The sequence below is a fragment of the Peromyscus eremicus genome, chromosome 6 (genome assembly GCF_949786415.1).
Source record: "Peromyscus eremicus chromosome 6, PerEre_H2_v1, whole genome shotgun sequence".
Classification (NCBI taxonomy): Eukaryota; Metazoa; Chordata; class Mammalia; order Rodentia; family Cricetidae; genus Peromyscus; species Peromyscus eremicus.
In genome coordinates this window covers 84,456,910-84,470,932 of record NC_081421.1, presented here as the reverse complement: position 1 = coordinate 84,470,932, position 14,023 = coordinate 84,456,910, and the positions used below count along the sequence as shown (strand labels likewise).

Here is a 14,023-nt window from a genome sequence, read left to right as displayed (position 1 = left end):
ACTCATTAGGTGCTCAAAAACACTTGACTTATAGTTTACCTGCATTCTGTATTCTTAGTCTTACTTATAACAGGGACACTCTGTATGTAAACTTCAAAATGTACTTTGTACTCTGAGACATAGGAGCAGATCATAGATTGGTCAGTGATTTCAATAACATAGCAAATTTCAAAAAACATATGATGACAAATGAAATGAAGATATGAATACTGTCTTAAAGATCCATTTGTCTATGATTTTCTTAAATTTATTTTTAATTATTTATTATTTTGCATACCATCTCAGTTCCTCCCCACCCTCCTCCTCCCACCCCCCTACTCCTGCTATCCCACCCTTCATCCACACCTCAGAAAGGGTAAGGCCTCCCTTAGGGAGTCAACAATGTCTGGCATACTAAGTTGAGGCAGGACCAAGCCCCTCTCCCTCCCCTGTGTGTTAAGGCTGAGCAAGGTATTCCACCCTAGGGAATGTGTTCTAAAAAGCCATTTCAGCTAAGACTCCTAGCAATAGTGAAGAGAATGCCTGGATTTACCTTCCCCTATAATCAAAATAGTGAATACTCTAACTATATCCAGTAACTGATGGAAGCAGATGCAGTGATCCATAACCAAGCACTTGGATGAATTGCTAGGCTTCAGTTGAAGAGAGGGAGGAGGAATCACAGGAACAAGTGAGGTCAAGACCATTATGGAGAAAACCAGAGACAGCTAACACAAACTGGTGGCAGCTCATGGACTTTGGCCTGTTAGCTAGGAAAAATGCATGGAACTAAATTAGGCCTTCTCAATGTGGATGACAGGTATGTGACTAGATCTGTTTGGGGAACCACTTACAATGGGACCAGGACTTTTTGATAATTTTGCAACAAACAAATGTTAGATAACACTATGGATCTCTGTAGTATCCCTATACCTACTAGAAACAAATAAGTTTCTTTGGTAAGGTATGAAAGCTACACTTGTCTTCCAACATAAGGATAAACTGTTGAGAATACAATGAGAAATCAATCATCTAGGAAAATGATAGTAATAGGATCTATGACCTCAAGGGTAGACCATCAGGTTTAAGGTTTCAGGAATGAATTACCACCAACTTAGTGGCTCTAAAGTACAATTAAACATCTGTGGATTAGCCCTAACACATAAGTGCCATTATTGTACCACCCATGGTTTGCAAGCTATACAGGTATTAAGATTATTGAATGACTTTCTCCTCTGAGATTTTGCATAGTAATTTCTGATACTATGAGACCTAGGTTCTACTGAGATGGCTTCCAGGTTATGTCTTTCATCTTAATTAACCAAAGTCAAGTGTCTGCATTGTTGTAGTGTCTCTAGTAATAGGATCTTACCTTCAAGTTCTGAAAGGAAACCAACAACATTGACAATGGCCTATAGAGTTTTTTAAGTCTTCTAAATCTCACTGATCAAAATTTCAAAGCTAGGTTTTTCTTTCAAGGCACTGACATTCTGTTAGACACTCCAAGGCTCTTGATTAGCGTTTTCACACCCTGTGATAAAACTCTCTCTCTCTCTCTCTCTCTCTCTCTCTATATATATATATATATATATATATATAGATAGATAGATAGATAGATAGATAGATATAGATATAGATATAGATATAGATATAGATAGATAGATATAGATATAGATATAGATATAGATATAGATATAGATATAGATATGTGTGTGTATGTGTGTGAGTATAGTGTAGTGTATGTATGTATTTATACATATATGTTTGGAATAGTAGTTTAAGATGTGTTATATTCGTTTATGCTGTGGAATACTTGTTTAATGATGCAAAGATTTGTTGCATTCTTTTATGTTACATTTTTTGACTATGTAAATCCATGTTCTTTAGCCTTCCTAAAGTATCCAATTGGTCTAATAAAAAGCTGAACAGCCAATAGCTATGCGCGGGAGGAATAGGTAGGGCTGCCAGGCAGAGAGAATAAATAGGAAGAGAAATCTTGGCTTGAGAGAAGAGGTAGAAGGGAAAAAATGAGAAGAAGAGGATGACACCAGGGACCAGCCACCCAACTACATAGCCAACCATGGAGTAAGAAGGAAAGGATGATATGTAGAATAAAGAGAGTAAAAAAGTCAGAGGCAAAATGTAGTTAAATAGAAACAGGATGATTTAAGTTAGAAAAGCTGGCTAGAAACAAGCCAAACTAAGACCAGGCATTCATAAGCAAGAATAAATCTTCATGTATTTATTTAGGAGCTAGGTGGCAGGCCCCAAAGAGAAAAAAAGAAACCAACTACACACATATGTGCATAAGCCTATGTATTATTCTATCTATCTATCTATCTGACATCTGTCTATCTATCATCATCATCTACCTATATAGATAGATAGATTATAGATAGATATAGATATAGATATGGATATAGATAGATATAGACATGGAGAGAGAGATATTTCTCCTCCCTACTTAAATCTTCTTCCCTGGCTTTCCCCTAAGAATAAGAAAGGGAAAGGGAAGAAATATTGAAACGATATAAAGTAAATGATGATTCCAACATATAGACTGTACCATACAGTATATATATATATATATATATATATATATATATATATATATACACACACACACACACACACACACATTTCAAACATTTATGTATTTGTATACACAAAATAGCTTGAAATTTTTTCTCTTTTTTATTTGTACATTTCTCCTTGGATTTTGAAAAGAAAGAAAATGGCAATGTTTTACTTGAATCGCTATCATTAGCCAAAATCAAAAATTGCCTTTATAAAGTGAATTGAATATGGCATGTGTATTCATTATGGAATTAATATGAGCCCCTGCTTGAGAAATTTGAGCCTTACTAGAGGAGTCAACAATAATTCCTACGAAAGCAATGAGTGATTCTCCAATAAGTCTAAAACTAAAGAAGAAATTGAAGAACATGGCAGCAGCAATGGTCTGTGAATCAGTCACAGGACTCAACTTCTTAGCAGCTATGCGTGGAGGAGGTCAAAGAAATCCAAGTTATGCAGAAGTTTCCTGATGTCTTTATTAGATATTCTAGTATGTAATTAGTGTTCTTGTCAATATATACTACTATATAATTGAGGAAGTTTATACAAAATTTCCTAAATATACATTACATTTTCCATGGCCTGGTAAATTTAGTAGCATAAAGAATTAGCTTTGCATCATAAAAAGGAAAAGAAAAAGGCAGGGGTTTAATACATATATATCCAGTCACACATACACTCTGAAAATGCCCAAAACTTTTTTGTTTTCATTTCTCTCCTTATCAGTTGGGACCATGTAGTCTCACTTATATTCTATTGTTTTTGACACTGACAGGAAAGTCTTGAAGGAAAGTGAATCAGTTAATCTAGACATGTCTATATTCTTATTTGAATTAGATTTATTTTAATGCTTTCCTTTGTCATGTCATTGAAAATAGAACACTTTCAAAAATGCAAAAAAAGTTTTTGTCACTCAGCAATAGGAAGAGCATGCTGTTTAATCATTTAACATGACAAAAACTTTTTAAAATATGTACTTACCTATAACAGAATATAGAAACAACACATAAGCCTCAATTATGAGATATATAAAAAAGGTATTATGCATATATAAATATTACAAAAAATAAGACACTCCATGATTAACTGTGCTGTTTAGAATCTCAAAATAATTAAAGAATTAATAAAAATAAATAGATAGATAAATAAATAAATAAATAAATAAACATACTGTGTACTCAGGATGTAAGTTTCATCCACTTTCTTAGGCCATATTTATAATTCTGCTTTTTGGACATGCAAAGTTACCTCCCTCTTCTTTGCAGTAAGAAGCAGCTCCACTTTAAAGGATGAATTCAGGGGGCTGGGAAGATGATTCAGTGGATAAGAGCACTTGCTGTTCTTCCAGAGGACCTGGGTTCCAGTCCCAGCACACATGACAGCTCACAACTATTTCTAACTTCAGTTCCAGCAGATCTGGTACCTTCCCACAGACATACATGTAAGCAAACACCAATGTATATAAAATAAAAATAAATAAAACTTAAAAAAAGATAAAGTCAGATTTTTCTTCCCAGTAGCACATGGTGAGAGCTTTCTCTTGTTTCTGATAACCGTCCAAAAATTTTCCCATACTTGAATTATTCAATGACTCTTGAACTTAGTTTCATGTTTGATTGCTAATTTAAGTCTTCTCTTCTGAATGTCATGTTTGAACATTTTAAGTTCATAAATCATAAGGTTTTAGTATGTCCTACAGGCAAATAGGCAATATTGGGCTCCTAGAATTTATGATATTCACTGAAGGTGCTCAGGGAATGTGTTTTGCTAGTTACATTTAAGCATTATTTAAGTTACAAAATATTTATGTTATAAAAATTATGATATAAATATTTCACATATATTGTATATAATGTGTTAATGTATATAATTATATTTATATTTATATTAATTAACAGCAATTAATTAAAAATAATCAAGAAGATAAACCAGAAAAATTAACTCACCTTTCCTCCATATTTAGGTAAAAGAATGTCAATATTGTATACATATATATGTGTGTATGTGTGTGTGTGTGTGTATCCATATATACAATGTCATGCTTAATACAGTTCCTAATGTAATAATCATGTACAATGGGAACACATCTTTATTTTATTGTCTTTATTATTTCTTAAACCCTACACAAAGAAACACAGATAACTAAGAAATGCTAAAAGTTGGAGAATTAGTCTTACTTAGGGAAGAGCATACCAACTGGTTATTCAAAACAAATGGTTAGCCCTGAAAACGTATACAAGTAACATTATACAGACTGAGTTGAATTTAAGAAATATGTATGTAATTTAGAAAACATATAAGTATATATATATATACACATAAGAAATACATATATACATTTATATATATATATTTGTCTGTAACATACACACATCATATTTATTTATTTATTTATTTATTTATTTATTTATTTATTTATTTATTTATTTGCCTGTAACAACAATTAATGAAGAAAGTGGCCATGGACTTGAAAGAGAGGATGGAGGGGCTTATGGTAAGATTTATAAGGAGTAAAGAATAAGGGGAAATGATTTTTAATATACAATATTTTAGAAAATATTTGTAAAACAACCATGTTCTAACAAATCTCTTACAAGGTAGAGCTAATTAATTTCCTGTTAATCTGAGAATTCTTTTTTTTTTTTTTTTTTTTTTTTCGAGACAGGGTTTCTCTGTGTAGCTTTGTGCCTTTCCTGGAACTCGCTTTGGAGACCAGGCTGGCCTCGAACTCACAGGGATCCGCCTGCCTCTGCCTCCCGAGTGCTGGGATTAAAGGCGTGCGCCACCACCGCCCGGCTTAATCTGAGAATTCTTGAGTGCATTATATCTGTCCTCCTATTCCATCCAAAAATATTTTGAAAAAGACATTACAGTCAAATTTGAACATGTTTCTTTGTTCTCATTGCTTACATTCTCTTTCTATTATATAAAATTGCAATGAACAGTAACTCCAGGGAAAAGCATGGTGGTATATGCACTTAATCCCAATTCACGAGAGAGAGAAGACAGTGGAACTCTATGAGTTCCAGGCCTGCCTGATCTATACAGCAAATTCCAGGCCAGTCAGGGCTTCCTGTCAAGACACTCACTAAAAATGTAAAAGAACCCCTGACAAAAATAAAGAAATACTGATTCCAAAGCTTGATGAGGACCAGGAAAAAATTCTGAGGCAGGCATTGTTTATTTAAAAGTGACCCACGGTCTTCTCTTGGCGCTTATGTCTCTTTAAATGAGGTACTCTTCAATTGCGATAAGTTACCCATTTTTCTCATTGGAAATGTCTGTGCTTTTCATTTGACGTTATAAGTCCACAAAAACTAAGTGTAGCACCTATCATATTCTGCTCAGTTTTATCTAACCATGGAAAAATTTTCTGAACACAAGAAAATCTTACAGTTCCTTTTCAATATATCAACTATATCACAGAATACAGTTGAGTGACACATTTCCTTTCTATTTATTATTCAAGATATTTTTTAAGAAGTCATATCTCTTGCATATTTATTAAACATAATTAGATCAAGTTTATGATCAAGTATTTTAACGGTTATTTCTACTCTATCCCTGATTTCTCCTCAAATCTTTTATTTAGTTTTAATATCAGTTTGTTCTTATGTATTTTTAAAATAATTTATTTATTTTTATTTTATGTACAATGGTGTTTTGCCTGTATGTATGTCTGTGTAAGGGTGTCAGATCTTGGAGTTACAGATGGTTGTGAGCTGCCATGTGGGTGCTGGGATTTGAACCTGAGTCCTCTGGAAAAGCAGTCAGTGCTGCAGTCAGTGCTCTTAAACTCTGACCCATCTCTCCATCCCAGTTCTTACATATTTTAAGTATATACAAAACTTGTCTCATTTTCCTAAAGCTAAAGTGAGTTAGCAATGCATAAACCAATACAAATGGAAGTGCTCATATTTATTACAATTTTTCTATATGTAATATTGCTTAAAGTTTAGTAATATTAAATAATATTACTATATAATCCATCTTGTTCCTTTCATAAAAATAACTAATATTTATTTAGAGTGCATTTAATGCCAGCCAGGCACTTTGCCAAACATTTTACATGCATTAACCTAATTAAACCTTCATATTAATTCTAGGGATTATTCTTATTCTCAATTTAAAAATGAGTTCAACAGAAAGATTAATTAACTTGCCTCAGGCTACCTAGGATGTCAGAATGAAGCTGTGTATCTAGGCTTTCAGAGTGAGATTATGCTCCATCCTCAGAAGATTTACATTATCTTATTAAAACAAATAAACAGAAAGTTTAGTGCATACCATTGTCCTGTAATGCTGACTAACACATCGAGCTCTTTCACAAATCTTGCGGGTACATTTTCTGTTGAAGGCACGCATGTGCATTAAAAATTGGAATTAAAACTATTGTTCAAACTAATGTTCTTAATAATAATTTAGTCATGTTTTGTTTAAAATTATAATTATAAACTAATATATTTATTATTAAAATGAACAAGATAAAAATTCAGAGAGCAATTACTCTGAAAAAGGAAATAGCATATTTAAAATGAACACCGAAAAATATTTTGCCATTGAGTCAAAAATATAGTCAATTCTGTGGTATGATAGAGAATGAACACAATTATTTCACTATACCTCAGTTTGTATTTCTTAAACTAAAATAGTATATATTTTTTTGTAGTCTCAATTTAGGATTGAGTCAAAAAATAAAAGATAAAATTATCTAGCTCATTTTTTTTTATCCATTATAAGATATTTCAAATTCAGTATGAAAACAAAGAATTGTAATATGCAGTCAGGAAGAGTTACGTCTTCAAAAAATAAAAAAAAAATGAATTCTTATGTTAGCAATATAAACTTTTAGCTATTAGTTCAATAATATTAAAATGAGACACAGAATGAAGTTGTGAAGAAACCACAAAAAGTACTGGGTTGCCAAAAAAAAAAAAAAAAATTGCAAGTAACTCCGGTATTGAACACCAAAACCACATTTCAGTGTTTGTTGTGAATGCAATGGAAGCATTTAGAAGTTCGTCATTCTTCATGATTTAATGGATAAGCAACATATGATTAATTTTGTATAGTTTCAAAATTTCATAACCTTTAAAAGCATAAAAATTTCCAGGCAGTATATTCACCTCTGAAGGGTCATTTTTAATATTGGAGATTAATTAAATTTGCTGTTCCAAGCCATTAAATACAAAATCAGTAATATTTTTGGAAGTCTATCTCTTTACATTCCCTGACGTATGTTACTGATTGCCTAGGGCATAAAAGAGTAACAATACAAGAAAAAAGAAAGACAAAATCCATACCTAAAACAAAAGATTAAATATCCATTCATTTTATTTGTGGATTTATGTGCAAACCATGATCAAAAGAGGACTACGGAATCCATTTTTGTTGAAATTATCAGGTTACCCAAAAAATCATACTTTTCAGATGTAGACTCTCATAATGGAGAGAAAATAATGTCTAACCATCTTTGCATTTTAATGAAAAATATTAATATATAAAATTTTATTTCTTAAGCATAAACATTTGGCTTTATAATATTGAATCTGTCCATATTTTAACATATTTATAAAACTGAAAAAATTGGAAAAAAAAGAAAACTAGATTGAGTCTCTAGGAAAAGCAGGAGGTGCCTGCTTCTCATGGGCTTCTTAAGGAACAGTATCACCATTTTTACTCAAGATATGGCCTTAAAAATGTTGTGATAGTTTAATAAAAAACTATTACATACTTAAAATGCATGTGTTTTGGTAATTTGGCTCATTCAGTGTTCTCCATTTCGGTTTGACTATATAAGAATGAAACAAAGTATTCATAAGAAATTAATGACCAATATTTTCATTAAAGTTTGTAAGCATAGTCTGGTATAACTTGAGATAAAGAGAGCCATCATAACCAGATCTCACTGAGGCAATGATAATGTGGTAGCAGGTCATAGGACTTTTCTGGTTGTCCATCTCAAATATTAGTCTTTTAATGGTACAAAATTAAAATGAGTATTCTTTTTTGTTTGTTTGTTTTGTTTTTGTTTTTTTTTGTTTTGTTTTTTTTGTTTTTTGAGACAGGGTTTCTCTGTGTAGCTTTGTGCCTTTCCTGGAACTCACTTGGTAGCCCAGGCTGGCCTCGAACTCACAGAGATCCACCTGGCTCTGCCTCCCGAGGGCTGGGATTAAAGGCGTGCGCCACCACCGCCCAGCAAAATGAGTATTCTTTTAGCATGAAAATTATTTCCTTCAAAGTAGTAGTGATTATGTGCTCATTCACCTAGCAGTATACTCTTATTCAGGGGAAGAAGGATTTCTCCTCTATATTGTTGTTTATTATAATGAAACGGACAATGGGTTCTAAAAGTTGGAAGAACAGTGACCACTTTCTTAAAACAGTGAAGTGTACAATAACAATCTCCCTGTGACATTTGCCATTTTTTACATTCAATAGACATTCTTTTACACATGAGGTGACTACCTCAAACATATCCTTTGATTTACACATTAAGTTTGCATAATACTCTTTACTGGAATTTCAAAAATATTAACCACAACTCCAGGAGTAGATTATATCCCCACACACACACATGTACACACACAATGACTTTTATAGTCCATTCATTAGAAGCAAGCCAACTCTGAGCTTTGTTGTTTTTGTGGGGTTTTTTTTTTTTGTATTAGTTCTTTAAGTGTTTTAAAAGTGGATTGATCATATTTAAATCCCACCATCATAGCCCAATGATTAGAAGCAATTGTTGTTTTTGTTTGTTTGTTTTTTGTGTTTCTTTAAGTGTTTCAAAAGTGTTTTGGTCATATTGGTCCATTCTTTGGTTGAAGGGCATCTTGGTGGTTTACAGATTCTGGCTATCATGAATGATGCTGCTATGAACATTGTCAAGCAACTGTCCTTGTGGCATGCTAGAGCATCCCTTGGGTATATGCCCAAGAGTGGTATCATTGAGTTTTGAGGTAGATTAATTCCCAATTTTCTGAGAAACTGCCATATTGATTTTCAAAGTGGCTATACAAGTTTGCATTCCCACCACCAGTGGAAGAATGTTTTCATGGTTCTACATCCTCTCCAACATAAGCTATCCTCAGTGTTTTTTATCTTAGCCATTCTGACAGGTGTAAGATGGTATCTCAGAGTCATTTTGATTTGTGTTTCCCTGATGACTAAGGATGTTGAGCAATTTCTTAAATGTCTTTTGGCCATTTGTGATTCTTCTTTTGAGAATGATCTGTTTAGATCTATAGCCCCCTTTTTACAAATTGCATTGTTTGGTAATTTGTTGTCTAGCTTCTTGAGTTCTCTATATATTTTGGAGATCAGCCCTCTGTCAGATGTGGGGTTGGTGAAGAGCTTTTCCCATTCTGTAGGCTGTCATTTTGTCTTATTGACTGTTCTTTGCTTTATAGAACTTCTCATTTTTGATTGTTCTCAGTGTCTGAGCTACTGGTGTTATATTTCAGAAGTTGTCTCCTGTGTCAATGCTTTCTAGGCTACTTCCTACTTTCTCCTCTATCAGCTTCAGTGTAACTGGATTTATGTTGAGGTCTTTGATCTACTTGGATTTGAGTTTTGTGCATGGTGATAGATATGGATCTATTTGCAATCTTCTACATGTTGACATCCAGTTATGCCAGCACCATTTGTTGAAGATGCTTTCTTTTTTTTCATGGTACAGTTTTGGCTTCTTCATCAAAAAATCAAGATAGATAGATGCCAGTTCAAGAATACATTCTATAACATAAAGAGCAATATGGTCCCACCAGAACCTAGTGGTTCTACATCTGCAAGACCCGAATATCCCAACGTAGAAGAAGCAGAAGAAAACAACCTTAAAATTGACTTTAAGAAAATGATAGAGGCCTTTAAAGAGGAAATGAAAAATTCCCTTAAAGAAATTGAAGAAAAGACAAAGAAAAAATTGGAAGAAATTAATAAATCCCTTAAAGAGGGCCAAGAAAACCAAGACAAAGCAATTAAACAAGTGAAGGAAACAGTTCAAGACCTAAAAATTGAAATAGAAGCAATGAAGAAGACACAAACTGAGGGAATGTTGGAAATAGAAAATCTGAGTAAAGGAACAGGAACTATAGATGCAAGCATAACCAACAGAACACAAGAGATGGAAGAGTGAATCTCTGGTGTGGAGGATACAATAGAGAAAGTAGATTCATCAGTCAAAAAAAATAATAAATCCAAAAAAGTCATAACACAAAATATTCAGGAAATATAGGAAAGCATGAAAAAAACCAAACCTAAGAATAATAGGGATAGAAGGAGAAGAATACCAACTCAAAGGCACAGAAAATGTATTCAACAAAATCATAGAAGAAAACTTTCCCAACCTAAAGAAGAAAATGCCTATGAAGATACAAGAAGGTTTCAGAACACCAAATAGACTGGATCCAATAAAGAAGTCCCCTCACCATATAATAATCAAACCACTAAACATATAGAATAAAGAAAAAATATTAAGAGCTGTAAAGGAAAAAGGCCCACTAACATATAAAGGCAAACCCATCAGAATAACACCTGACTTCTCAATGGAGACAATGAAAGCCAGAAGGTCCTGGACAGACATTATGCAGACACTAAAAGACAATGCATGCCAGCCCAGACTATTATACCTAGCAAAACTCGCAATTGTCATAGACAGAGTAAACAAAATATTCCATGATAGTTCCAATTTTTAAAGAACATTCCCTTTGACTTCCTATAGGTAGCTCCATGCAACCTTTATAACTTGGTTTTTAATGTACTTGTCTCATTAATCTTGATTATTGTTGTCTTCCCATTTAAAGTGTAAGATGTGCCACCCCTTCTTTTGAACACTTAGATACCACTGCAGGATCATTTGTTGACCTAATAGTATTGTTGTTTCTGAAGATTTAGGAATTTTTGATGAGAAGAAACAAGATAGAATTCCATGACTCAATACCAAATAGACAACATTTGTCAATTATGTTTGTTGTCTTATATAGGTAGTTTGTGGCACAATAAAATAATTGAAAAAAAAGGTATTATTAGAGATCATTGTTCAATGGCTATTACAAGAGAAGTACTTTATAATGGCAAGGTATTGAAATAAGTATAAAACAGTAATATACACAGATGAAGTAAGTACACATTACTGGAGATAATGCTCATATATTTGTTTGGTCAAGATTGCAATAAATCTTGAATTTGTAAGTCATATCAAAATAAGGTAAAAGTCAATTAAAAAACACATGTCTGTACATCTTTTGAAACTAGAAATAAGAGCAAGAATATTTCAATAGCATAAAAACCTAAAGCCTTAGTAATAGAAAATCATGGTTCTTGGGTCCTGGATCATAGATGATATTTGCAGGCCAAAATCAAAACCAGCAACCTAGCATTGTCTTCATTGAATCATGGATAATTTTTAAACCTCTCTTGCTCAGAAATCAGCAACATATTCTAAATTCAAAGGTGGATTCTTTTAAATTGGCTACTTCTATCTAAAATTATAATAAGTATTAATTATAATTACAGGTATCTAAAATAAGTATCTTTCAAGATATTCAGTTTCTAGAGACTTGGGCTTCCTTGTCTTACACAGCCATTTTTATGACTTTAAGAAATCTCTGTGACTCTAACTCCACCCTCTAAAGACACAATGTCTTGGGCAAACACTGTAATGAAATGGCAATTGTTTTTCTATTTCTGAAGACTGCCCTCTCCTCTTCCTTCCTACATAAATGAAATCACTGGATGCCTTTCTTTTTTAGTGTGAAAGACTTAATACTTTTGCTTAATAGAATATGTGTATTTTATTTTAAGTCTAGTTCGTGTGTGTGTGTGTGTGTGTGTGTGTGTGTGCACATTTATTATTGTGAGGATGTGTACATACTCAGTATGTCAGTGGAGGTGAAAGAACAATTTGAGGGAGCCACATAGTCACTAATCATTATATGGCTCCTAGAGATCAGACTCAGCTTGGCAGACTCAGTGGCAAATGTCTCTACTTGCTGAGTCATCTCACCAGTTATGACTAGGCTTTCTGTCTCTCAAATTAACCAGCACTTCTTTCCTTTTCAGGGTTGAGTAACATCAAAGTGGTTGTATTCCTGCATCACTATTTATTCTTTGGTGCCCAAACATTTCAGCATGGCTTTTATCTCTTTCATTTAGTGGAATTTAATGGCTCCTGGTTTTGATAAAATCCAGTGTTTCACTTAAGGGTCATACTCTTGGGTTTATATGTGCGAATCTTTGCTTAATGTACGACCCTAAAAATTTTTCATCTTTGCTTTTAAAATAGTTCTAAAAATTTTAATGTTTATGCATATATTGATTTGCTAATTTGTGTTACTTTTATATCTGGAATGATTTGGAGTTTCATGTTCAATTTACATGTTGCTGTCTTATTGTTGAAAATCATGTATGTGATACTATATTAATATTTTCATTTCCTCTCTGTTTCATTGAACAACATATTTATTCATGTTCCAGTACCACATTGCTTTTATTACTATTTCTTTCACATAAGTTTTGAGATGAGAAAATGGAGTGATCCTACTTACTCTGATTTTGCAGGATTATTTTCATCATTTCTGGGTCCTTTGTAATTACCCTCAGAATCAGATTAAAATGTACAAAAAGAACTCCAAAGCTTTATTATGATTAATTAGTTATGTAATAATGATAAACCTTCTCATCCATGAATGTGGTGAATGAAAAAAAGTAAAAATAAAAAGGATATGACTGCTCCTAGGTCTGGTATAGACAAAAGCAGAGTGAAAGCACAGACAGGGACATTTGGGTGAATCCAAAATCAAGATGACCCTGACTGAGCCGGGCCATGTGGGGAGAGGAGAGGAAAGGAGAGAGGGGAACCAGGTGCAAGAGCCAAGAGGGCAAGGGTACAAAAGGGGCAGGCAAACAAAATGGCTGGATTAAACATGAAAGACCATCCCAGCATGCTGGGCTGGAGAGTTCAGACTAGTGGGGAATATGCAAGCCAGGAGGACCCTGTAACAGCTAGTGACTGAAGGACTCCAGGGGAACCTGGCTGTCAAGTTCACTTTGACATTTTAAGTATGCATCTCAGCCATTTGTCCCAGGGTATGAGACTTAACTTGAGCTATAATTGTCAGCTATGCATTTTAGGAGCAAAGTACATCCCGAGTAAACATTAATTCTGAGGGCTTCAAGACCAATTGGATCTCGAGAAATTAGCAGAGATGTTGCTAACACATTTCAGGCTCAATAGGAATGAAAAAGCTTTTCTCATGAGTTCCGAGTATCAGTGTTTATGGATGATTGATCAGTGAGGACAAAGATCAGCAACTACAGCTTCCTTCTCCTGGGCATTTACAGCCTAGGGCTGCTCGTTTATAAGACGTTCTTTCCAGACCAGCAATTCCTCACTTCCAACTTGGTGCTGTGCCTGCACCTAGTAAACGCACTGTGCTTCCTAATTTTGGAGGTTATAGAACCTTACCTG

At 33.6% G+C, this 14,023-nt stretch overlaps 1 protein-coding gene across 1 annotated transcript in view; it reads left to right on the top strand.

Moving 5' to 3' along the window:
- LOC131913844 (protein transport protein Sec61 subunit gamma-like) overlaps window positions 1-14,023 on the top strand; it is a 34,151-nt gene that overhangs the window by 799 nt on the left and 19,329 nt on the right. The gene's annotated exons all lie outside the window — the stretch shown is intronic.